General features: G+C 38.4%; 1 protein-coding gene across 4 annotated transcripts in view; it reads right to left on the reverse strand.

Annotated features, from left to right (window-relative positions):
• The window catches only part of TGFBR1 (transforming growth factor beta receptor 1), a 74,448-nt gene that overhangs the window by 45,280 nt on the left and 1,304 nt on the right, over window positions 1-27,864 (reverse strand). The window lies entirely within an intron of this gene.

Raw genomic sequence — 27,864 nt, forward strand, 5'->3', positions numbered from 1 at the left:
CAAAAAAAAAAAAAAAATGACAACAAGAACACAATGACCCAAAACCTATGGGATGCAGCAAAAGCAGTTCTATGAGGGAAGTTTAGAGCAATACATCCCCACCTCAAGAAACAAGGAACATCTCAAATAAAATAAACAACCTAACCTTACCTCTAAAGCAATGAGAGAAAAAAGAACAAAAAACGCCCCAAAGTTAGCAGAAGGAAAGAAATCATAAAGATCCAATCAGAAATAAATGAAAAAGAAATGAAGGAAATGATAACAAAGATCAATAAAACTAAAAGCTGGTTCTTTGAGAAGATAAACAAAATTGATAAACCATTAGCCAGAATCATCAAGAAAAAAAGAGAGAAGACTCAAATCAATAGAATTAGAAAGATTAGAGAGATTACTACAAGCAACTATAGGCCAAAAAAATGGACAACCTGGAAGAAAAGGACAAATTCTTAGAAAAGCACAACCTTCTGAGACTGAACCAGGAAGAGACAGAAAATATAAACAGACCAATCACAAGCAATGAAATTGAGACTGTGATTAAAAATCTTCCAACAAACAAAAGAGCAGGACCAGATGGCTTCACAGGCGAATTCTATGAAACATTTAGGGAAGAGCTAACACCTATCCTTCTCAAACTCTTCCAAAATATAGCAGCAGGAGCAACACTCCCAAACTCATTCTACAAGGCCACCATTTTGTATCAGGCCACCCTGATACAAAAATGAGACAAAGATGTCACAAAGAAAGAAAACTACAGGCCAATATCACTGATGAAAACAGATGGAAAAATCCTCAACAAAATACTAGCAAACAGAATCCAAAAGCACATTAAAAGGATCATACACCATCATCAAGTGGGGTTTATCCCAGGAATGCAAGGATTCTTCAATATATGCAAATCCATCAATGTGATACACCACATTAAGAAACTGAAGGATAAAAACCATATGATCGTCTCAGTAGATGCAGAAAAAGCTTTTGACAAAATTCAACAGCCATTTATGATAAAAACACTCTAGAAAGTAGGCATAGAGGGAACTTGCCTCAACACAATAAAGGCCATATATGACAAACCCACAGCCAACATCATTCTCAACAGTGAAACCATTTCCACTAAGATCAGGCACAAGACACGGTTGTCCACCCTCAACACTATTATTCAACATAGTTTTGGAAGTTTTAGCCACAGCAATAAGAGAAGAAAAAGAAATAAAAGAAATCCAGAACAGAAAAACAGAAATAAAGCTGTCACTGTTTACAGATGACATGATACTATACATAGAGAATCCTACAGGGGCTACCAGAAAACTACTAGAGCTAATCAATGAATTTGGTAAAGTAGCAGGATACAAAATTAATGCACAGAAATCTCTGGCATTCCTATACTCTAATGATGAAAATTCTAAGAGAAATTAAGGAAATACTCCCATTTACCATTGCAACAAAAACAATAAAACACCTAGGAATAAACCTATCTAAAGAGACAAAAGACCTGTATGCAGAAAACTATGAGACACTGATGAAAGAAATTAAAGATGATAACAAACAGATGGAGAGATATACCATGTTCTTGGATTGGAAGAATCAACATTGTGAAAATGACTCTACTACCCAAAGCAATCTACAGATTCAATGCAATCCCTATCAAACTACCAATGGCATTTTTCACAGAACTAGAACAAAAAATTCCACAATTTGTATGGAAACACAAAAGACCCCGAATAGCCAAAGCAATCCGGAGAAGGAAAAACGGAGCTGGAGGAATCAGGCTCCTGGACTTCAGACTATACTACAAAGCTACAGTAACCCAGACAGTATGGTCCTGGCACAAAAACAGAAATATAGACCAATGGAACAGGATGGAAAACCCAGAGATAAACCCACACACATATGGTCACCTTATTTTTGATAAAGGAGGCAAGAATATACAATGGAGATAAGACAGCCTCTTCAATATGTGGTGCTGGGAAAACTGGACAGCTACATGTAAAAGAATGAAATTCGAACACTACCTAACACCACACACAAAAATAAACTCAAAATGGATTAAAGACCTAAAGGTAAGGCCAGACACTATCAAACTCTAAGAGGAAAACACAGGCAGAACACTCTATGACATAAATCACAGCAAGATCCTTTTTGACCCACCTCCTAGAGAAATTGGATAGAAACAAAAATAAACAAATGGGACCTAATGAAACTTAAAAGCTTTTGCACAGCTAAGGAAACATAAACAAGACAAAAAGACAGCCCTCAGAATGGAAGAAAATATTTGCAAATGAAGCAACTGACAAAGGATTAATCTCCAAAATTTACAAGCAGCTCATGCAACTCAGTATCAAAAAAACAAACAACCCAATCCAAAAATGGGCAGAAGACCTAAATAGACATTTCTCCAAAGAAGATATACAGATAGCCAACAAACACATGAAAGGATGCTCAACATCACTAATCATCAGAGAAATGCAAATCAAAACTACAGTGAGGTATTACCTCACACCAGTCAGAATGGCCATCATCGAAAAATCTACAAACAGTGAATGCTGGAGAAGGTGTGGACAAAAGGGAACCCTCTTGCACCGTTTGTGGGAATGTAAATTGATACAGCCACCATGGAGAACAGTATGGAGGTTCCTTAGAAAACTGAAAATAAAACTACCATACGACCCAGCAATCCCACTACTGGGCATATACTCTGAGAAAACCATAATTCAAAAGGAGTCATGTACCACAATGTTCATTGCAGCTCTATTTGCAATAGTCAGGGCATGGAAGCAACCTAAGTGTCCATCGACAGATGAATGGATAAAGAAGATGTGGCACATATATACAATGGAGTATTACTCAGCCATAAAAAGAAACGAAATGGAGTTATTTGTAGTGAGGTGGATGGAGCTAGAGTCTGCTATACAGAGTGAAGTAAGTCAGAAAGAGAAAAACAAATACTGTATGCTAACACATATATATGGAATCTAAAAAGAAAAAAAAATGGATATGAAGAACCTAGGGGCAGGACAGGAATAAAGACGCAGACGTAGAGAATGGACTTGAGGACACAGGGAGTGGGAAGGGTAAGCTGGGACGAAGTGAGAGTGGCATGGACATATATACACTACCAAATGTAAAATAGCTAGCTAATGGGAAGCAGACGCATAGCACAGGGAGATCAGCTTGGTGCTTTGTGACCACCTAGAGGGGTAGGATAGGGAGGGTGGGAGGGAGACCCAAGAGCGAGGGGATATGGGGATATATGTATATGTATAACTGATTCACTTTGTTATACAGCAGAAACTAACACACCATTGTAAATCAATTTTACTCCAATAAAGATGTTAAAAAATAAAGTAAGGGGCTTCCCTGGTGGCGCAGTGGTTGAGAGTCTGCCTGCTGATGCAGGGGACACGGGTTGATGCCCCGGTCCGGGAAGATCCCACATGCCGCAGAGCGGCTGGGCCCGTGAGCCATGGCCACTGGGCCTGCGCGTCCGGAGCCTGTGCTTCGCAACGGGAGAGGCCACAGCAGTGAGAGGCCCTGCGTACCGCAAAAACAAAACAAAAACAAACAAAATAAATAAAGTAAAAAGATAAAATAAAAAACATTTCTTCAAAAGAAATAAAAATATTTGCCAGGGACTTCCCTGGTGGTCCAGTGGTTAAGACTGGGTGCCTGCACTACAGTGGGGATGCAAGTTCCATCCCTGGTCAGGGAACTAAGATCCCACATGTTGTGTAGCGTGGCCAAAAAAAAAAAGAAAAAAATTTTTTTTTTTGCCAAAGCAGTGTTTCCCAAACAGGAGGCCACAAATATGTTGGGAGAAGAAGGGGAGTCTAAAATTGTGTACAAAGAAATTGTTTTTTTATTTTATTTATTTATTTTTGGCTGCGTTGGGTCTTCATTGCTGTCGGTTCTCTCTAGTTGTGGTGAGCGGGGGCTACTCTTCATTGCGGTGTGTGGGCTTCTCATTGCAGTGGCTTCTCTTGTCCTGGAGCACGGGCTCTAGAGCGCAGGCTAAGTAGTTGCAGCGCGCGGGCTCAGTAGTTGTGGCACACGGGCTTAGTTGCTCCGCGGCATGTGGGATCTTCCCGGACCAGGGCTTGAACCCATGTCCCTTGCATCGGCAGGTGGATTCTTAACCACTGTGCCACCAGGGAAGCCCCCAAAATTTTTAAAAATATTTTTATTTAAAAGATAATCTAAGATGAATGATAAACATTCTGGATCATGAGTAACTGCTATCTAAACAAGTACTGTCAGGAGGCTTTCACTGCTGCTTCTTCAGCTAGGTTAAGATCTCCTTCAAATGTCCTCATGGCACATTCTACGAGCAAGCGTTTCATAGTAACTAATTGAAAGAGTGAAAAGTACAGGGAACTTGAATCATCAAAGCATATGGTGATATAGGCATGGTATATTCATGGTATTTTCAAAAGCCAATACCAAATACACGCTACAAGTATTACATGGGTCCCACCTCTGTAGTACAATATGCAAAAGTTCATTAGCAGTAAATGTGGTTGTAAGTATGCAATGACATTTTTCCATTCTCACTTCCAGCATTAATTGTGTTAGAGAGCCATTGAACAAAGATTTCAATAATGTCATAATGTTAACCTCATCAGCAAGTGAACATCAGTTGACATCTCATTAAAATTGGTATTTGAGGAATGTGTGCGGGCAAGTGTTTGGTTAGGTATGAGGTCTGATAAACCTGAACTTACAAAGCCTTGAAATTAATACCACCTTGCACAACATTACATCTGAGAATCAGCACTTGCAGCTTTCAGTATCACTGAAGTTAAAATATAGAAACAGATTTAAAATGAAATCAAACCCAAGGCTATTTTTTTCTACTGTGAAACCTAAATATCATCCGTCACACTGAATAACTGTATTAATTTGAATTTTTTGGCTTTGTATAATTGTCTTTATATTTAATTTGCAGACTTGGTTTATAGTTGTCAATGAGCCAAAAACAAAGATTTTATATCTACTTTCATGTCTATACAACTACTATGAAAAATACATTTGTATTTTTCTTTTAAAAGGGGTCATTACATTATGGCAAGTTTGAGAAAGTCAGTGCTAAAAAAGGGCTTCTCTTTAACAAGAGTCTTTCAATAAGAAGAACAGGTCTCTAGATAAATAAAAACATCATATAACACAGTGCTTAACCAGGTATGGGTTTATTTCTTGAGGGAATTTAAAAATTCTATTGCAGTACTCTAAATCAGTCTTAATTAAATATAAAGTTGCTGTTAAATGTGTATGATATAGTAATGTAGTTTAGGGAAAAAATAAAACAGAAATTTAAAAATTCCCATGAATTCATGAGCTTTAATTCCCATTATTTAAAAATCCAAATTTATTTCATTAATAGATCTGACCCCTAGCTACCTCCCTTTTATTAAACTAGGTTATTGTTTTGTTTTGTTTTTTTAATTTTTAAATCCATGTACAGGGCAAAATTTCTATCTAAAAAAAAAGTATACAAGATGTCTTACTCCCACCCCAGAGCCCAAGTTTCCCCTCCTCCACAGCACCCTTTTAACACCAGCCCATCAACTGGGCTCTTTCATTTCATTCTGCAGTTTTTCATTGAGCATCTCTATATGCCAGGTGCTATGTAGGCTGTAGGGTGTAAGGTATCTGGACTTAAGGAGTTCACTATGGTGAATGAGTAAGGCATTAAACAGATCATTCAAATCCAGAGTCCTGAGCAGGCTGATCAAAGTGCTTCAAATATGCTGAGGTATAAGAAAGATCAAGAAAAGCTTTTCAGGATATTCAAGTCAGAACTGGAGAATATGTAAATTTGCCAGATAGATGAAGGTAGGGAAGCTGTTTTGACAGGGTTTTCTTCCTCAGCGGCAAGATTTCATCCTCGTGACTAGTATCTCAAGTGTTAGTAAGATCATCAAATTTAAATAACTATTCAATATGCTAACCACAATGGTTTCATTTCATCAGCAAAATGAATATAATACCTTCCTGACCTATTTCATCATCTCATTGAGATTATCAAATGAGATACATTAACATATTCTGAAACTAATATAAATTATGTGAACATACAGAATTATCACATACAATACATAGCATTGTTCCAAACATGATTTTTATCTGTAGGCCACCAAAGAAACACCTATTCCCAAATGTAGTGCCTAAATTCCACTGTGGAATCTTGGACTGACAGAACCACACAAAACCTTGAAAGTTATCTAGTTCTAATGCAGTTCTACCATTTTATTAATGAAGAAACCAAAACTTAGGAGTACAAAATGACTTATAACAATATTCTACCCAGCCTAAGGTGGATGTGAGTAAATTATCATCATGAACCTGAATAAGTGTATGTGGTTCTTTTCTATACTGGTATCCATATGTGAAGTAACTCAAAACTTTTCAATAGTACAGCTTCCTGTTGACTTTTCTGCTTGATTGCAAAGGTAAGAACTAAACTCCCTGTTTTGTGCCTTTCTCCTACCTTAGCCACCTTTTGCTTCTGTGCCCCGATCTCTACTAGTAGCCACAGCTTCCTCAATTCTAAGATGCACATTTCCCCACACTTTAACATTTTGGAAATCTGCACTCGTGTCACAATCAAGGTCGAACAAAACACAAAACTCTAGCCTCTAGACAGAAAGGTAAGACATGATGTACTTGTTACAACCTATGCATGTGCGAACTTGCCTATGCATGGAAGGTATTACTCAGTTAATCATCACTTTAACTATTTGCACTGGTAGCTCTCCTGCAACTAAAATTTAACTTAAGTTCGATCCCTATTAAAATGTATTCACAAAGATTTCTCTGTGATTCAGCACTGCAATGAAAAGTTACTGTGTTCACAGAAAACTGTCAGTCCCAGGCCAGGAATACAATTATTAGCAGTAGAAATTTCCAAATACTGCAGAATAGATCATAGAATTATCGAGTTTGAAGATGTTGGTGTGACGTGAAGGACTGTCAGAAACCAAACATCTAGCTGTCAAGGGAAGTGGCAAGAGTAAAAAGAGCGGAACCCCTGGGGTTATCATTTTCACTATATTCTAGTATCAGAGGGATAAATTCCAAGTTGAGATTCTGGCTCTTGGTCCCATCTATAAAGGAAATTTCCATGATTCCTTCATTTCAGTGTATCCAGCAGTCACATATCAAGGCATTATTACTTCTACCTAATAATACCAGGGCTACCAAGGGTTGATTCACGAGCCCTTATATCTGACAGTGGAGAGGTAGACAGCCTGTGAATAGTATATGGAACAGGCATTTCTATGAGCCTTGTTGATGAAATAAAAATTAGTACCAGAAACTTTGTCTTCCCAGGCCTAGAGTGACAGTGTCTATACAACTTACCCTTCTTTTTAGGCATACCCTTAAATACTCTCTCCTTTTTCAATCCTTGTTATTTGGTCTCTCTATCCTTCCATCACCCATCTTCCCCCATCAAGAACTAGACTGAAACATCTCATTGAAATTCACTCGTGATGCCCTTTTGATTGAATTCATTCTTTTCTAAATATTTTAGGACATGAGACACACTAACAACCTTCTGTCTCAGTCACATGACACTGCGCCCACCAGCACACTCAGCCCTTTGCTGCAGCTCACATCTGTCTCTAAACTCCCCGTTCCTTGCACTTGTGCTCCAAACTCCTTTTCTAACTGCCTTCCAGGGCGTACTTTGTCTTACCTGTTAGTGCAGTCAACACATTCAAAACCAAATACAGCATTATTCCTCCAAGAGTAGTATCTGTGATAAAAAAGGCCCCTGGAAGGATTCAGAGGTTTTTTTCTTGCTAAGACATAAGACAGATCAGCAGCTAAAAAGGAACAGGAGGATGAAGACTGCTCTCACCAGACACTGGATTCGAATCTTTTCACCACTCTGACTTTGCTGGTAATGACACTTCTTTCCCTTACCCTGTCTATTACAGCACAGTTATTCTTTACAGCACAGCCAGTATTTCCAAATATAACAAATACACACCAACAGACAGGTAAAGGAACTAACACGCACAATGCCTTTCATTCAGTCTGCTTAGCTAGCTTAAAAGCAGAAGATCACACCATTGCTGGCAAAGGCAAAGGCAAAAGTTCAAAGTTAAATCCTTTCCAGTACTAATGTCAATTTACCATCTAGTCTACTGGTCTACTCAAGCTTCTCTGAGTAAACCACCTTTCTCTCTTCTCTCCACTCCCATCTCAAGGAGGCCTATTCTCTCCTCTTCTCCCTCTTCCAAGTCTAGGGAACCACATAGGTTCTCTTCCTCTTTTTAAAATATGCTGCATATCTCTATGAACAAGGCTAAAACCCTGCTGCTAAGGGCTTTGTTCCTCAAAGGATTCAGTGGTTCTTCTTAACTCCACACCCTCTGGGTTGCTCTGCAGCAGTAATGTCAACGTGAGCTTATCAACATAACAGCACCATACATTGTAAAAGTAAGTTCTCCTTTAGTCTGGATAACATTTCACTCCTAAATGTTGGGCTTCAAAATAAAAACCTGACTTATCCAAACACTTCTTCAGATAAATTCCATTTACTTCTGTCACCTTTAAAGCACTTAAGAAGAATCATTTATATAATTCAACAAATGAATGGGGGCACTTTGAAATTCTCAAACACTTGATTTTCACAATACCTCCATTTTCTAGTCTCCAAAGCTCCACAGAATTAGCTGATATAATGTTAACTGTTATCAGAGAAAAGCACACTATGAAAAGGCTGCCTAAATGGCAAGATGAGATTTAATAGGGGCAATTACTACAAAGGCCTTCACTTAGGTTCAAAATAAACTGCACAAGTGCAGGATAATTGCTTAGTAGATTTGGGGAATCTGTTTAAGAACAGATTTAAAAAGAGTCAACAACATTTACTGTTAACTGTAGCCATGGTGATGGGGGAGACAGAGGGAGAACTGGGCACAAAATCCCACAAATGTCCAATATAACAACTAATCAGTAAGTGTTACTTGAATATCAATCTGCCATGTAAATGAGTCAGAGAATCAAAGAATTAATTCAGCAAAGTTTGATCTGAAAGATACCATCGCTGTGAAGACAATCTCATTTTATAGATGTAGCAACTGAGTCAATTTATCTTACTCCAATACTAAATCAAATCATGAGGTCAGGATGTGGTAAATTTTGTTTCATAAAGAATCATTTCCTAACTACAGCTCCTCCCTACAATGGAATTGGCTGCTCAGAAGGTTATGACTTCCCTGTCATTACAGATATTTAAGCAGAGGCTTAATGACCAATAGCCAGAGTTCGTGAAGTAGGGATCTTCTGTAATAAATGAAAAGTTAGTCCAAAACTCAACAATCCTTTAAATAGTAAGATTCTATTATTTTACAAGTTACATTAAATATCCATGTTTTCATTTTTTGACCTAGTTCAACTTAACATCTTCAAGGTGCAATAACTACAGCAGTGCACCTCATTTTATAATCGTTTATTCTTTTTCCTCCATTAAACTATGAACTGCTTCAGGTCAGGAACTAGTTTAATGCTTTAAGCATCTCCACATCTCTAGATCCTGGCACACAGGAGAGATCTAGCATGTGTTTCTTAAAAATACATCCAAGGAGTATCTCTTTAGTATGTGACTGGTTGCTACTAGCAGGGTCATCAATAAAATGGCCAAGCAAGCAAATTTTCTCTTTTATTCCTTACTACCTTCATTTTTGAAATCCTTTCCCCAATTCTCAGTGCTCTCCTTTCAACTGTCCAAAATTCCCATGTAGGTACCTCTCAAGCCCATTTGATGTAAAATATCCCATTGCCCAGAATAACTTCTCTCGTCATATAAATGGAGGACAGCCCAACACTTTCAAAATTACAAATGAACATACCCTCTGACCCAGAAGGAAAATAGCTTATAGATAAATTTGTACATGTGTAAAGTGGCTTACATATACTTACATAATAGGTTATTAATTTCCTAATCAGTTATACTAGACTGTAATCTTTCCTATGCATCTATCAATAGAACTGGTAAAATAATGGTACCACTATGAAATGGAAGATCATATAGCCACACACACACAAAAATACGATGTTTTCTATGTACTAATGTAGACCGGCCTGAAGACATATTAAGTGAAAATCCACATAGTGCACAACACTGTATTTGTTTTTTAATATAAATTTTATTTTTTTTAATTGGAGTATAATTGTTTTACAATGTTGTGTTAGTTTCTGTTGTACAGTGAAGTGAATCAGCTATATGTATACATTAATTCCCTCCCTCTTGGATCTCCCTCCCACACAACCCCATCCCACCCATCTAGGTCATCACAGAGATAGTAACATTTGTGCTAGAAAAAGGAAGGAAGGAAGAAGGAATGGAGGGAGGGAGGAAAATGCATACATATATTGGCTTGCAAATATTACAAAGTATCTCCCTGGAAGGATATAAAAGAAACAGGTAACACTGACTTCCAAGGAAGGGAACTGGGTACCCAGAAGAGAGGAGTGGAAGGAGACTTTTCACTATAAATCCATTTGCACTTTTTGAATTTTGAAAAATGTGACTGTATTATATCTCTTCAAAGTTATAAAAAATGTTTAATATGACCCTCTGTGCTCCATCCCTCTTCCCTATCTTGTCTTCAAAACTCCAACTCAGGATATTTAACCCTAAGGAGTGTCAATTTCAAACTGTTCTTTTTGGAAAATAATTTGCAAAGATATAGTAAGAGCCTTTAAAAAGTCTATATCGGGCTTCCCTGGTGGCACAGTGGTTAAGAGTCCGCCTGCCGATGCAGGGGACATGGGTTCGTGCCGTGGTTCGGGAGGATCCCATGTGCCACGGAGCGGCTGGGCCCATGAGCCATGTCCGCTGAGCCTGTGCGTCCGGAGCCTGTGCTCTGCAATGGGAGAGGCCACAACAGTGAGAGGCCCGCGTACCGCACAAAAAAAAAAAAAAAAAAAAAAAAGTCTATATCTTTTAATTCATTAATTCTACTTCCTAAAATTTAGTCTAAGGAAACAACAGATGATAGCAAAGATATAAACACACAGATGTTTGTTACAGCATTTTACAGTTGAAAACAACCTATATGAGTGACAGCAGGGCAATGACAGAATAAATTATGATACAATTGTAAGTTATACACTATATAGCCATTAAAGCTGATACTTTATAGAAGTATGTTTAAGGACAAAGGAATGATCTTACTATTAAAGCTGTATACAAAGTGATTATAATTCCATTCCTATCAGGTGATCTTCTTGTTTTTGTTCCACCGCAATGAGTTGAGGGGGTATGTTAATATACAGAGCAGATGTGTGCACTCTGCCTCACCCTAGCCCATGAAAAAATGGACAAACTTGTATTTATGATGGTGAGTGCTAAAAAATAAATAAATGAATTTCTTATTTTCCCCAATCTAAACACACTTTTATACAGTTTCTCACTGGATTCTATGTGGACTAGTGGGTATTACAAGAGAACAGTAATTCATTTCATTCTTTCATGAAATTCAGAGACCAAAAAAACAAACAAACAAACAAGTTCGAATCCTATCTCTGCCAATCAGCCTCTAAGTAATTCTGAGGAAGTTGCTTAACTTTTGAAGCCTGTTTCCTAAATGCATAACAATAGCAATCTCAGAAGGTTTGAGGGTTAAATGAGATAACAGAAGATTTAGTAACAGTGCCTAGCACATAATAAAATGCTCAAAAATTCATTTAGGCACTCATTCAACAAGTATTTTTAACACCTACAATGTGCCAGTTCCTGTTCTAGATGCTGGACAGAGAACCAACACAAACCTTTATACAGCTCTAGGACACAATACAATGTAAACATGCGCACATACAGCACTAAGCGAGCATTCATGGTAGCTGTTTCTCTCTCCATTCACAAATATCCATACAGAGTTTTTCAGCAATGTGACTGCTTGAACAGGGTTAACCCAAGAACTTCACTCTTGTAGCATGTGAGAGATACCTACAGAGAAGTACGTTTTCAGTTCCAACCCAAATTAACAAAGTGTTGGGACACATCCAGCATACACATTTATACGTAATACCCCCAAATGATAAAGAATCATAATTCATTAAACCATAAAATGTTCACGCTGGAAGGCAACTGATAATTACCTGATCCTAACCCTTTATTTTATAGATGAGTAAACAGGAGTGCCCTAAGAGTTATACCAATGTAATCTAGATTTATTCTAAAAGCACAAAAAGAAAAAAAGGATTATTAGATAATCTAGGGTGATCTCTCCCAAGTAGAACAAGACAAAGGATTCAACCCTTTCCCTCTGGAAAGCAAGAGTGGCTGTAGGAGACATTGTGAGTTGGTTGCATACATACCAAGATATGGTGATGAACCTAAATGAAAGTAGCATATCATTCTGGAATAGGGGAATGAGGTATGAAACAGAACTGTGGTAAGAGAATGAAGTGGTAACCACCTACCAGCTGCCTTTGAATTAAGGGCAGAGGAGAGTTACACCTCGGCCAGCAAACAGCAAAAGACCTACGAGAGCCATAGTTGAAGATACGAGGCGAAGGCCTGTGTAGTTAGTAATTTTAGAAGCAGAGAATAAGGCCTGAACACCTTTTACCAGCAAAGAACACTGTGTTGTCATCTGTGAAGGAAGAAAGAACACACCTCTAGGAAGACATGATTAGGATGAGACTCCTACTCTTAAGGAGCTCACAATGTAATGTGGAGAACAAACATGCAACTGATAAAGGGTAATATGGACAAAGTGCAGAGGCAGCACAGAAATGGGAGACTTATCTCAAAGATGACATCTCAACTGAGGCTTATGGAAGGCTAAAAAAGGAAAGGAGGTCATTCAAGGGCGGTGATATACAAAGATATTGTATGTAGACTCAGGAATAAGAGTTATTTAGGCAGTTTAGGAAAATGTGAATAGATCATATAAACAAAAATACGGATAAAATTCAACACCTATTCAAGATAAAGCAAAGTCACTATACAAAGAAGTTATTGCCTTTTCTTAAACCAGCAACAAATAGAAAGCACAAATTATAAAATATTATCATTCACAAAAGCATCCCCCAAAATCAAATGTCTAGGAATAAATCTAACAAACAACAACATGTAAGACCTTTACAGCGAAAGCTTCAAAACAATACTTGATAGACATTATGAAAAATATAAAATAAAATGTATTTATCTATAAATGGAGAAACATGCCAGCCTCCTCACTGGATGGTTCAATACTGTAAAAATGTCAATATTCTGCAAAATGATCTGTACATTCAACAAAATCAAATCAAAATCCTACAGGTTGGGTTGTGTGTGTGTGTGTGTGTGTGTGTGTGTGTGTGTGTGTGAACTGACAAGGTGATTCTAAAATTTATGTGGAAAAACATCCCAAGAACAGCCAAAGCAATCTTCAAAAACAATGCTTTTGGAAAACCTAACTACTAGATATCAAGACCCATTATAACATTATAATACTAAGACAGTGTGGTATTAGCACAATGGCAAATAGACCAATGAAATAGAATAGAGATTCCAGAAACAGACTCACATATACAACTACTTGATTTATAGTACACGTGACAACACAGTGTACTAGGAAAAGGAAGGTGTTACCAACAAATAGTACTGGGTCAACTGGGCAGACATATTTTTAAAATGAAAAAAATAAAATCTCATACCATAATCAAAAATCAACTCCAAATGGACTGTGCATCTCAAAGTGAAAGGTAAAACAAGAAGCCTTTTAGATGAAAACACAGAAAAACATTGTCAAGACATTGAATCTGGAAATATTAATCAAATGGCATTCAAAAAGCACTAACCTTAAAGAGAAAAAAACTGAAATTGGACATTAAAATACATTACAATTCAACAAAAAGACACCATTCTCCTTTGCCATTTTTCTATCCATGTCTTTCTGTTTTAGATTTACCAAATATTTGTCTATTTTAATAATGTGTTTACAAAGAACTGATTTGGGGTTCTATGTATCATATCTGTTTTTCTTAATTTGTTTCTAAATCCTTATTTTCTTTGTATTTACTTGGTCTATGGCTTGATTTTGAATCTTCTTACTTTCAGATTTTCCTTTGGGTACTCCTTCAGCAAAACTCCCACTAGGTTTGATATGCTCTTGTTCATTTCTAAATGGCTCGTAATTTACAATTGTAACTTCTTCTTTAACCTGAGGATTATTTAGAAGAATAATCTTACATTTCCAAGTAGATACATTTTTTATTTTGGTTTTTTTTTTTTGGTTGTTGTTAATTTTTAATCTGACCTTTCTTTATAGACTTCCAAATCATCAATTTCCTGGAAAATTGCAGAATTATTTTGCAAAAATATTATTCATGATTATGAAATTGGAATACATTATTTATTATTATGTTATTCAAGCACTGCTTTCTTAATCTACAAACAGTGAAATTATCAATGCCTTCTTGTATTTTTAACAATTCTGGCCTTACATATTTTGACAATATTTTATTAGTTGCATAAAGGTTCATGACATGTCTTAAGAGATGGTACCTCTTATCAAAATAAAATATTAATACATCTCTTTCTTCCCTTTAATGCTATTGTAGTTTGAATTTTATTTTGTCAGGTACTAATCTTATCATACCTACTTTTTTTTGGGTCAGATTTGCCTTTTTCTATTCCACTCTTTCAACCTTTGATGTCACTTTAAGTGTCTCTTGAAAAACTTTGTTAGATTGCAGGCCTCTGTGTCTGTATTAATCCTATCTAAGAATCTGTCTTTTCAACAGGGGAATTCAATCCTTCATATTTACTAAGCACTCATGGATTTATAACTGCCATATATTTACCATTAATTTTTTTAACTTAGATTTATTTTGATCAAAGTTGTATATGTATAGAGTTTAAGGTGTCAAATAGTTCTACAAGACTGTTAGCAAAAAAAAAAAAAAGGTAACAACTCCTGAACAATCAACCCTTCCTATTTCCCGCTCCACAGAAGCAATCACATTTTCTACTCTTAATTGAGTCTCTTGGTATTTAGCTTTATGTCATTCCCACCCCTTTGCAAAACAAAGGAAAAAATAACAGAATTTAGCCAAAAGGAAGATGATAGATACTGTTAGAAATCTGAGACTTGGTGAACCACAACTTACACAGGCTATAACCTTCTTGCCTTCCCTAGTCTGAAATGGTCATCTCCCTTGTCAAATAAAAAGTCAAAGAAAGCAGTTCAATTCTAGTTACAGTCTCCTAGAGAAACCTGAACTAAACCAAGCAAGGACAGAAAAGCCCACTCAAAATGAGAGGCTTTTATAATAGTTATATTGCTACAATATTTCTAACCTTTGAATCCATAGCCTCCCTTGGGGCATGAGGATGCAAGCAGCTAGGGTTGTCTGAACTCCTTTGAGGAACACTACCCTTTTAAGATTAAACTATGTGTATATAAAAACTGGAGCTTGGGGATGTACTGTAATCAACCGAAAAGTTTTCAGACCTCAAAATCTAGACATCCCAAGACTTAGCATTAGGAATTCAGCTTTCAAATTACTAGTACCATTTTGGTTACTGAAGAAGGCCTCTAGCAGGGGCTTGGTTAGAGTCTGCTAAGGCTTGATGTTACTTATCCTTTGGAGAATAGAAGATACAGCACAGAATTATGTTGTACAGAATTATGCAGCATGTGTATATGGCAGCACAGAGTTATGATGTCTATACATAAGTTAATAGTTATTAAGCCCTAGCTATGGTTTATAATGGTTCATAGGTGATTATACTCATTTGCTTCATGAGACTTTTTTTTCCCTGTTCCAGGATTTCTAAGCTAAATTAGATGCAAGGACCCAATTGCTTAGAGCAACTATTTCCTTAGGGCATACGATCTGTTTGCAATGCACAGCTAATTCTGAGTCTGCTGACCCTTGAAGAGTATCCCCTAAGGTTTCTGCCTGAGTCCTAAAACCCAATTTATTGAAACTCCCTCCTTCGCCTTCTCCCATCATAAGGCAAGGGTAGGCTGGATCTGACAAAACTTAAGTGATATATAAGAAAGGGCGGAAAGGTCCCAGCTAAAAGAATATTTATGGGGCCACGTTTTTGTTTTTGTTTTGTTTTTAAAGGATAAGGTGGAAGAAACAATTGTGATCTTGGGGAGAAAGATTATATAAGAATAGAAATACTCAAGATTATAAAGGCATTAAAAATAAGAAGGAAAAGAACAAAAGTAAAATTTACCACGGAAAGGGAGAAAGCAAAACAATAGAAAGAAAAAAAATAGAGCCTTTGTTCATAGGAAAATCACCTATAGTGCTAATTGTGTTAATTGGCTTGTTTGTTGGTGAGTAGGGAATTTCAAATTTGCAATGCACAACTATCACTTGTAATTTTAAAAAAGGATAGAGAAAAGGACAGAAAAACTTGAAACAGACCTGTGGTTCTCAATCCCTGGAGACTGTCAAAGAAAGGGCCTAGAATGTGCATGCCAGAGGGCTCTGGACCCCCAGTTGTTTTATTTCCTTTGGCTGTAGCAAGTACCGCTGGTTGGTCTGTGTTCAAAGAAATCAGTAATAGAAACATATCTGGGGTGAGGAGATGGTATAGATTTTTTTTAGTCCCCCCCCCAACATTATATTATGAACATTTTCAAACATTCAGAAAAATTGACAGAAATGTGAACACCTCTATAACCACCATTTAAATTCCATAACTGCTACTATTTTGCTATACTGATTTTATCATTATGTATCCATCTATGCATCCATCTGTTAGGGTCTGATTTGATAGTATTTAAAGAAATCTTCCACAAAGTTAGGTGATTTTAAAAACATCATTCTCCCTAATGGAGGCCTGAGTCAGAAAAGGGATGCTAAATAAAATTGTGAGGTGGGAGTGGATTCCTGTTCAGTCATTAGCTGAATTATTATCCTGCTTATCCTGAAATACCACGTAATGTCTGAGCTCCAGTTTCCTAACTTATAAAGTTAGACAAAATGATAATCACAGTCTCATGGTCCTTTCTAGTCTAAACATTCTATGATTCTATAAAAAACAATTTTCTTAATAACAATCATTTACTTCATGTTTTCTATGTGCCAGGAAGTATGCTCCAAGTTTAGGAGCATAAACTCATTTAATCTTCACAGGTTCCTTAAAATTTCTGAGATACCACACTCATGAAAACTGTCACCTGTTTTAGCAGCATGTGGCTAGCCTGACCTATTTCCAGTTGCGCTTCCTCTCCACATGCTCAGTGCTCTTTACTAGCATCAACTATACACTTCTCTGGTGGAACCAGCTGGAACTAGCAATCAGAAATTAGCTTTCCTCATTGAGAAACAAGAGCAAACTCTATCCCTGGTCTGTAATTTTTTCCCCAAATGTGAAATGAGATAAAATAGCTAAAACTACTTTAACTTGTTTATTTTGGTAAAATAATTACATATAATTATTGTTGAAGGAAATCTACAATACACAATCTTGGTGTTTTTATTCAAATCTGTTGTACACTGAATAACAAAATTAAAATGTCAGTTTTTCAACTGGAGAAAGTACTCAAATCAATAGCCATGTGCTAAACAAAGAGACTCAATTAGAGCACATTATAGTTTGGTTTGGGAATGAATACATCAAGAAAAAAAAAAAGCCCCATACACATATTGTGTGTGTGTGTGTGTGTGTGTGTGTGTGTGTGTGTGTGTGTGAAAGAGAGAGAGAGGAGAGAGGGAGGGAGGGAGGGAGGGGGGAGGGGGAGGGGGAGGGGGGAGAGAGAGAGAGAGAGAGAGAGGGAGGAGAGAGGAGAGAGAGAGGGAGGAGAGAGGAGAGAGAGAGGGTAAGAGTTTGTGTGTTTGTATAAATGAAAAGCCACCGTTATTGCTTTTATCTCTATATTCCTCTTCAGGTTTATCTCCTCTATGTTCAGTGCTCTGAAATATGTATATTAGTCCTTATTTCTAGTAAAAAAAAAAAATTTGTCTTTGCTTTTCTGCATGGGAGCTATTTGTTATTTCCATACATATTTAAAGATCTTATATTGTAGAAATGTAACAGGATGCCTGCACAAGGTGTCCTAGAACTATAAATATACACTATTATGCAATCAGTGAGGTTCACACCTCGGAAATCTAGATGGAATGGTTATCCTGAAGCAAGTGAACAAAAATAAGGAGGTTCAGCCTGTTGATTAGAACAAGGAAACACTGGAACAGGCCTAAAGTAACTCTGCAACTGCAGAATACGCAAGGCAAGTGAATTCATTCAAGTCATGGAGAGTGATAAACCCAAATTCTTCACTTTTTTCCCAATGCCCCTTATACAAAGATTTCTATAATAGATTCTGCTCAACAGCAGAGAGAAACTTGTTTTCCCCAGTGAAATAAGCATGTCTCTAACCAAAGAATGTCCTTTATGGTAACATACGTTGGTATCTTTCATATGAATATTGGGTTACTATACAACCAACATATATAGGGCCATGCTCTCTAGGTAAGTGCAGTCTCTCCTAAAGGAAGTCATCATTCCCATAATTCATCACCCAGAAAGGAGGCAGCTCTTCAAACAGGAAACCCAAGCAAAGACACACTCTGGACCTTGCTGAGCTGGGCCTGTGGGAAAAGAGGTAGATGTCTGGCTCAGTTCACTTGGTGGCAGTATTCAGACTCTGTCTGCCAAATGGAGACAGGCCAAAAGATAAGGACCTGAAGACAGAGTCTTTGTAAACCAGAATGAATAGTTTTATGTTGCTTTCTATCCATAGCTTTTAGGATAGCTTGATTTAAACATTCCAGCCTTATATCAGATGTTCCACTGGCATTAAGGTAAAACTAGTGTGTTCTTAGAGTACAGAATAAAAATGGTAGCAGCAGCACTAAACTGAATCCTCAAACATATTAAAGAGGAAGGCTGAGAACAAGAATCAGGGCTGCCAGGTCCTGGAACTCTTTTAACACTTGGAAATTCTCCCTGCATTGCAGTCTTCGTGTTTGGGGGCTCCATTTTATTAAGGAAGGTGGCAGCCTCCTCATGTGTTCTCAACAACAGGCAATGAGATCTATGCAAACTCTCAGGGTTCCCTTATTGCCCTCAATCCTGGAAAACTCAAAGTTAATTATTGTGCTCAACTACTAAAGCTTTCCTCAGGTAAAAGTTATAGCTAATTTTTCTCTTTCTTTTCCTCTTTTACTTATTGGTTCTTATCCTTCTGATCACTAGTTTTGGTCTTACTGCATATATTTTTATTTCAAGCGTCCTAAATTCTTTTATAGAAAACGGCCAGAGGACAAGCCAAGCACTGAATAAATTTTTCCCATACAATAAGATGAAGTTATAAAACAGTGCTCATCTTGAAGCCGTGAATGCTAGGGAAGTTGAGAGCCTGTATGCTGGCTAAAAACAATGAGCAAGGAAGCCTGGACTACACCTGTAAGTACAGAATTCTGGGATAGAAGACGAGCTTGGAGATAATCAATTCCATCCTGTCACCTAATGCAAGAAATGTGTTCTACAACTTCTTGGACAGAAGGTTATCTCTGCCTCCCACCTCTGCCTGAATATTTCCAGTGACAGGGAACATAACACCTTATAATGTTCCACTTCATGACAGCTCCCATTGATACAAAGTCCTTTCTTACATTGAGTGAAATCTGCCTCTCAGTCTACCAATTAATCATAGTTCTTCATTACACAGACATGTATTTCCTCTTCCAAAAGGCATTCCTTCACTTATTTAAATGTATGTCTCATTTATTGAATATTTATCAGTATCAGGCTATGTGCTAGGTACTCTATAAACACTACTATTGATACATATTATATTCACAATCATCATTTAAGTTAGGTGTTATCCTCCTTCGAAAAGTGAGTCCCAGAGAGGCACACCGATTAGAATCTAATGCCAGACAAAGAGACACACCGATTAGAATCTAATGCCAGACAAGTATGTGGGGGCTCTTATACCTGTTCCCATAAAGATTTTATTACATTTCTGGCAACCAAGTCACATGATTTAAATGCCTTCAAAATTGGAAGGAAAACAAATAAGATCAATCCAAAGAGAAAAATAAAGATGGTCTAGAGATATGTACAAGTGCACCAGTGTTTGGTTCACAGAGAAAAACAGTAGCATGAAAAGCGTTTAACAATATTGCCATCAGGAAGCTCCAAGAGACAGTAAGGTAACACCTATTAACGTCACAACGGTGACGTGAAGCCAGTGGAGTAAATGCAGGCCTCAAACAAGAAACTCCCTGTCTTGTACCTCAGCCAGGAACCAGAGCAGATTCCCAGGAAGTCAGTCATATTACTGCAGAGAAAGCAGCATAGCCTAAAGGCCAATTTCAGTAGAACCAGAAGTTCACAAATGATTCTGAATATATACTTCTTTGGCTTGGGGGGGGGTGGGGGTGGGTAACAAAACATGGACCTGCAACCGGGAGTGAAGAATCTAACAGTGAACTGAGCAAGGCTCCACATCTAAGCCAGGAATTCAGGATCAAAATAAATACTCCACTTAATGTGGTTTGTGGGGCATGAGAATCCAAAAGAATCGGGTGGAAGGAAATGCTGATCATTTCTCTGCCTAAGGTCCTCTCCCATTCCAACCATGTTCCAGTCTTATATTGTTGCTGCCTACTGAACCATTTCACTTGCCTATCCTACTTTCACCTCAAACTCAACATGCTCAAATCAGAATTCACTTCCCTTCTATCTTTCTCTCACCAAATTCCTTACTAGTTAAAGGCATTATATAGGTATAAAAATCCTGGAGTCATTCTTTTTTTACTTCATGGAGTCCTTCTTAACTTTTGTACTCCACCTTTTTACAGTTAAGAGCCACTGACTGCCATTGAACAAATATTTACTGAGTGCCTACAATGCACCAGGCACTTTCTTTGCACTTTAGATACACTGATTAACAAAACAAAGATATACACTTTCATGAAGCTTATATCCTAGTAGTTAGAGAGAAACAATAAACATAGTAAATAAGTAAATATGATAAGTAAATACTGTATTTCAGAAGGTAGTGTTAAAAAAAGAAAAAGCAGGGCTTCCCTGGTGGCGCAGTGGTTGAGAGTCAGCCTGCTGATGCAGGGGACACGGGTTCGTGCCCCGGTCTGGGAAGATCCCACGTGCCGCAGAGCGGCTGGGCCCGTGAGCAATGGCTGCTGAGCCTGTGCGTCCGGAGCCTGTGCTCTGCAATGGGAGAGGCCCGTGTACCGCAAAAAAAAAAAAAGAAAAGAAAGAAAAAGCAAAGCAAGGTAATGACAATTACAAAAGGGTGGTCAGGGTAAGCCTCTTTGAGAAAAAGGTAACATGTGAGCAAAGACATAGAAGAGGTGAGGGAGGAAGCCAAGAGCCTGCAGGCAAGGCAACAGCCATGCAAAGGCATGACTACCAGCTCCTCCTATTTCTTTAAAATGTCACAGAGCCACCCATTCACTCCATTCCCAAGGCCATCATACCTACTCCAAAAACTCCTAGGTAGCCACCCTACTCCATTTCCTCTGTGGTACAGTTAAACATTCTTTTTCCTGATTTTCAAGGTTCATAATTCTCTGAGCCCACCCTTTAAATCATGAACTTCCATTCCTCCCCTTAAAATTTTTAAACTTAGCATGCTCCCTCTTCACTCACATCATCCTCCCCTACCTAGTAGTACTTTCCCTCTGCCCCTCATGCTCTCTAAACCCTACCTATTCTGCAAGGCACAAGATCAAGTCCTATCACCTCTAGAGAGCAATCCCTGTGGTTGCTATTACTGAATCTGTATACATATTTCCCCAGCATCATACTCCTTGAAAGCAAGTGTGGGTCTTTTTCTATACCTCCCACTGAGTTGACCATTACTAAATATTTGCTAAGATTAAATGAGCTATTTCTTCTACAAGCCAAAGCTCTGCCATCTTAAAAACATATTTATTAGCTTTGATAAACTATTGAGACAGAATGATTAAAGAATGATTATATTATACAAAAAAATGCAAAGGGGATAGAATAAGCCAAAATGTTAACGATGGACAATGATAGCTTTTTTCTCTTCTCTGATTCAAATTTTCAGGTATGTGCCTATGTTAATTTGAGAAGCAAAGAGTCTGCTATGAATATAAATCAACACAAATAGTGAGGGATCAACCATCATTAGAATCATTGGAGAGATTCGAATTACCTAAAAATATAACGTCAAAGAAAGACTGCAAGCATCTGAGTAAGCTGCAGTTGCAAAGATGCAAACTGTAATAAAGACAAGCTGAAGCATATTCTCATGGTGAAGGAAAGAGGAAGGAAGGAAGGAAAGAAGGGAGGGAGGGAGGAAGGAAGGAAGAAAACCTTCCTGACAAAATGAGCATTATAAGATATTTACTGTGTATGAAAGCAGCATGATGTAGAGGAAAGAGTACACACTCTGCAAAGGTTAAACACAGGCTCCACCATTCATTAACATCATGACCTCAGTTTCCTGGTCTGTAAAATGGAAACACAGAAGCTCTTCTATTTACAAACTTTCATAGGAACAAACTAAGTTCCAATCTGAGCAAAATCCTGACAACTCTGCCTACCCAGGCTGATGGAGTTAATGGTAATGCACAATCATTTGAGTCTCAGTGGTTGGACTACTGTTAGTCACTATCTGTTCCATCTGAAGCAGTGTCTTCCTTTTACAAATGTATTTATGATTAAAATATGAACGACAGGGCTTCCCTGGTGGCGCAGTGGTTGAGAGTCCGCCTGCCGATGCAGGGGACACGGGTTCGTGCCCTGGTCTGTGAAGATCCCACATGCCGCAGACTGGCTGGGCCCGTGAGCCATGGCCGCTGAGCCTGCGCGTCCGGAGCCTGTGCTCCGCAACGGGAGAGGCCACAACAGTGATAGGCCCGCGTACCGCAAAAAAATTAATTAATTTATTTATTTATTTTTTTTTTAAAAAAAAGAGAGAGTCTTTTGGAAATTAACTGGTACAAAAGTAAGAAGCTTTTGTACTATTACACAACTATCATCCAAGGCTGGTTATGCGAATTAAATGAGACAAGGCAGGTAGAATTCCTAGCACATTCTTAAAATATATTCCTTACAGATTGATAAAATGATGCAAGGACCACTGAACCTTCACAGAAATGTCAAAGCAACCTGTGTGTACATCCTGCAAGTCATAATATTTTTGTTATAAATCATTCTGTATAATGTATATTGCTCTCAGATTGCCAAAATGAAAAAGCAGCTTTACAAAAGGCCAGATCTGATCTATAAAATTTGACCCATAAAACCAATCAGACTTACTCTACCTAGTGTTTGAGAAAGTGTCTAAGGCAAGAAGCCTACAAGTCAATCAATCGTTAAGTTCACATGTAAAAAGGGTAACCATAAGAAACTTACTTGCAGTTTTGGACTAAAACTGTACAGCTAAACCTGGATCTAATTCAGCGTAGCAGCAAATCTTAATGTTTATGGAAACTGCTTAGATTTGATATTGAGAAAATTACATTAAGTAATGCATTAAATATTATCCTAAGTATTGCAGTTAGGCTGGGTCAAGACAGACTATAAATTTTGAGAAGATTCCAAAAGTTTTTTTCAGCCAGTTCTATGTAACAGGACATGAAAATTCCTGAGAAACATGCCAGCATCTGCTGTCAATTCCAGAACCAGGAAGCGAAGATGTGACCCAATCACATGGTATCAAACCAGCATCCATCTGTTCAGAAAAAGTTGCATTATGCAAGCCATGACCAAGAAAGAACAGCAAAAGGCATGAGGTTTTTTGACATGTGCAGGGGATTCTGTGGTTTGAAAAGACATGTTCTCATATCAAAAGGGCCATCCATAGGATCCTGGCATTTTCAAAACCCACTTCATTAGACATGAACATATCTGATACAATACAACTGTACTGAAGAACAGCATTGAGTTCAGGCAACTGTTTCGATTAGGCCTAGGAGAAGCTGTCAACAAAAGTCTTCACAGGAGCATCCTTCACCACAGGAACAAGATTTATCTCCTTCTTCATTATTTTGAACATGTTCGTTCCCCATTTAATTTCTTTTTTTTAATTAATTTATTTATTTTTGGCTGTGTTGGGTCTTCGTTGCTGTGCCAGGGCTTTCTCTAGTTGCTGTGAGCAGAGTCTACTCTTCGTTGCGGTGCAAGGGCTTCTCATTGAGGTGGCTTCTCTTGTTGAGGAGCATGGGCTTCAGTAGTTGTGGCTCATGGGCTCTAGAGCACAGACTCAGTAGTTGTGGTGCACGGGCTTAGTTGCTCCACGGCATGTGGGATCCTCCCGGACCAGGGCTCGAACCCGTGTCCCCTGCATTGGCAGGTGGATTCTTAACCCCTGTGCCACCAGGGAAGTTCCTCCCCATTTAATTTCAACAACAAAGTAGATCATCTAAAATTCTAAACCTAACCATGTGCTACAAGGCCTTTCGATTACATCCCACTTCAATTAAACCAAAATTTCCAAACTACTAAAGCCTACTTTTCTCAATCAATAAGCACTACACGGGCTTCCCTGCGTGGTTGAGAGTCTACCTGCCGATGCAGGGGACGCGGGTTCGTGCCCCAGTCCAGGAGGATCCCACATGCCGCAGAGCGGCTGGGCCCGTGAGCCACGGTCGCTGAGCCTGCGCATCTGGAGCCTGTGCTCCGCAATGGGAGAGGCCATAACAGTGAGAGGCCCGCGTACCGCAAAAAAAAAAAAAAAAGCACTACACCAGGCCCTTTTTTCAGCAGTATAAAAAAGGTACTGACCTTCTATTGAGGACTTTATAACCTATAATTATTCCCCCTCCCTCCCACTTTCAGAACTCACTTTTCTTAAGCTCTGTGAAATTCAAGGTAACTTCACTTAGGTAAGTCACTCCATTAACTCTGTTCCTCCCCCCCTCCAAATCCTTCACATTTTAAACTGCCATATAGGACACAAGATCTAGAATCAGAAAAGTCAAAGTTCCTGTCCTGGTTCTGCCCAACCCTGAGAAATTCACCTAACCTCTAGAGTTATGCTTTTCCATCTGTAAACTCAGTGATTTATGACTTTCAACATTTGAATGCCTAGCCCTGGTAGGCATCCCATTATATTACTCTCCCTTACTCATCCCACTTAGATTAACTTTCTGTTTCCAGTCACATATTAGAGAATTTTTAGAATTTGGGAAAAAATAACAGTGGTTAATATATCCAAACCCCACATTTCAGAATAAGGAAATTAACTCTATAAAGAGTAACTTGCCAGCCAGACAATAGAAGCTTTTGCTTCCTGCCCTAGGGGAGCTGGGGGACACAGCTTACAAAGAGAGAGCTTAACACTCATCAAATCCCCCTCTCTGCCCAACTGAATTCTAGCCACCCTTCAAAGTCAGTTTAAGTCCTAAAGTGTCCAGGAAGCCTCCCCCAGTCACTTCAGTCTAGAATACTCACTTCCCTCTTTGAATACTGATGCCTCTCTGCAGGGGTGATATTAAAAGTATTAACAACTAGCACCCCAGTGGTACCAACCAATCAGAAAGAATGTCTAACCAATCAAAACACACGTGGCCCAGTGGGAATTGCTGGTTGAACATCAGCCCTCCTATTAATAACAATACAAAATAGCAACCTCAAATGCCAATACAATTTTCTCATTTGATCTTCACAATCTCATAAACTAGACAAAGTAGGTATCATCCCCATTTTCTGCATATCTAGAAGTTGGGGCTAATAACCAAATCTAATAACCAACTGCTTCTTTTACCACATCACATGACTTTTCCTGATTGTACACAGAATTCTCAATTAATATTGTATAAACTGTACTTATTAACAGTATAAACACTAAAGGAATACTCAAGTCAAACAGAATTAATTTAAACAACAAGCATTTAAGTGGAACAGAATATAAAACATAGTGCTAGGTTCTGAGACCATAAAAGAAATAGAAGGCATGATCCTTGCCCTCTGGGTACTTATAACACATTCGAGAGTATTTTTAAGTAACAGTGCAACATGGTAGAAATAGACAACACAAAGTGTAAGTTCTATACAGTTCAGGGAAATAAAGAGTTCACAAACTAAAGCAGTATAGGAAGTCAGGACTGAGAACTTCTCTCCTCACACTCCCAAAAGGGGCAAAATTAAATATGTAGTGAAAAGGCTGAAAAGTCAGGAGTGGGTGGAAAAACAGAAAACGCTGGAATCGAGGGTTTGCAGTAGTGGGATGTGAGATCTCTGGTTGGATACACAGAGACGGCCCTAATCATAAGCCTCAAGTACTGCTCTAAGCACTGAATACAAATGGGAAATCTCTGTAAACCCTTTGTGGGGATGGCTGAGGAAGATTAGCTTGGCAGCAGCCTATAAAAAAGCCTAGGTGAGAGAAACTCTGGAAAGCAAATGGATTTGAGGGATAACAGGCAGAACTAAACTGATGGCTGCATATGAAGAAAGGACAAAACATTCAAGAGGCATTAATGTAAATAAGAGTTGGGTTTTAGGCATGTTTTGAAAGAAAAAGTTATGAAATGGCAGAAAGGAAGCATTCTCACACAGGATATATATGTAGACATAGTGGTACTAAACTGTGTACCACGGACAAGGAACCAATTTCCCTAGAGAAATCTATGTTGGAGAGAGCAGAAGCTGGGCAGAGAAATACAAAACTGATGCCGAGACAATAAGGAACAACTGCAAACTCTTAAAAAGGAAGTCAAATTATAAATTTTAAAAAGCATTTGCGCTTCTTCAGAATATATGAAAGGATGAATGGAAACATCAACATAATCAAGGAGAACAGGCAGACCAATTGAGGTAGTCTAGACTTAAGCATAATAATAGCTCCTGGATTGGCTTTGTATTGTAGGCATGCCAGGGTAGTCTGTAAGCTCCTCCAGGGCATGGACTGAGCAATACTCTGTACATCTATTAAGTCCAATACTGATGCTTGAATACACGAACACTTTGTGTGCTAAGCTAGGTGGAGAAGAATGAACTATGCTATTTGAGTTAATAGTGGTGTGGAAATGTTTCTTATGCTTGATGCATAACTATATTGATTCTCCCACCTGTCCACACATTTATCTTGTCCCCCTTCTCAGGCCAATGTCAAAACTCCATTGTTTCCTCTAATGTAGGCCCAGTGTGTAGGGACTCCAAGAATGTACTAGGAGTGGGTAGGGTTTGGCACTTCCACTGCAGGGGGCACGGGTTCGATCCCTGGTTGGGGAATTTAGATACCACTACGTGGCAGGGCCAGAAAAAAAGAATGTACTAGGAGTCAGAAAGAAGCCAACCTGTTTTTCTAATTGTGAGGACAAAAATCTAAAAGTGAATAATAAAGATCACTATTAGAGGACTAAAAAAGAAAAATGGGCTATGCCAGACAGTGAGGTGTATATATTAAGGTGTATAGGTTTTGGAAACACTGAACCCTCAGTGTACTAACTCCAGCTCTTAACAATTGAGTACTTAGCCTCTCCACACCTCAGTTTTCTCATCTATAAAATGGGGCAGGGCTTCCCTGGTGGCGCAGTGGTTGAGAATCTGTCTGCCAATGCAGCGGACCGGGTTCGAGCCCTGGTCTGGGAAGATCCCACATGCCGCGGAGCAACTAGGCCCGTGAGCCACAACTACTGAGCCTGCGCGTCTGGAGCTTGTGCTCCACAACAAGAGAGGTCGCGACAGTGAGAGGCCCGCGCACCGCGATGAAGAGTGGGCCCCCGCTCGCCGCAACTAGAGAAAGCCCTCGCACAGAAACGAAGAACCAACACAGACATAAATAAATAAAATGGGGCAAATGCCACATAGCCCTAAGGGTTTAGTTGTGAGGATTAGATAATGTACTTTGGTGTACTTTATGCATCTACATCATAGTAAGCTCTTAAAAGACAGTAGCTATTAATAATAATTGGCACCCTAAGTCTTGAATTTTTTGTTTTAAAAACATT

This window comes from Phocoena sinus, chromosome 6 (genome assembly GCF_008692025.1).
Source record: "Phocoena sinus isolate mPhoSin1 chromosome 6, mPhoSin1.pri, whole genome shotgun sequence".
In the NCBI taxonomy this organism is placed as follows: domain Eukaryota; kingdom Metazoa; phylum Chordata; class Mammalia; order Artiodactyla; family Phocoenidae; genus Phocoena; species Phocoena sinus.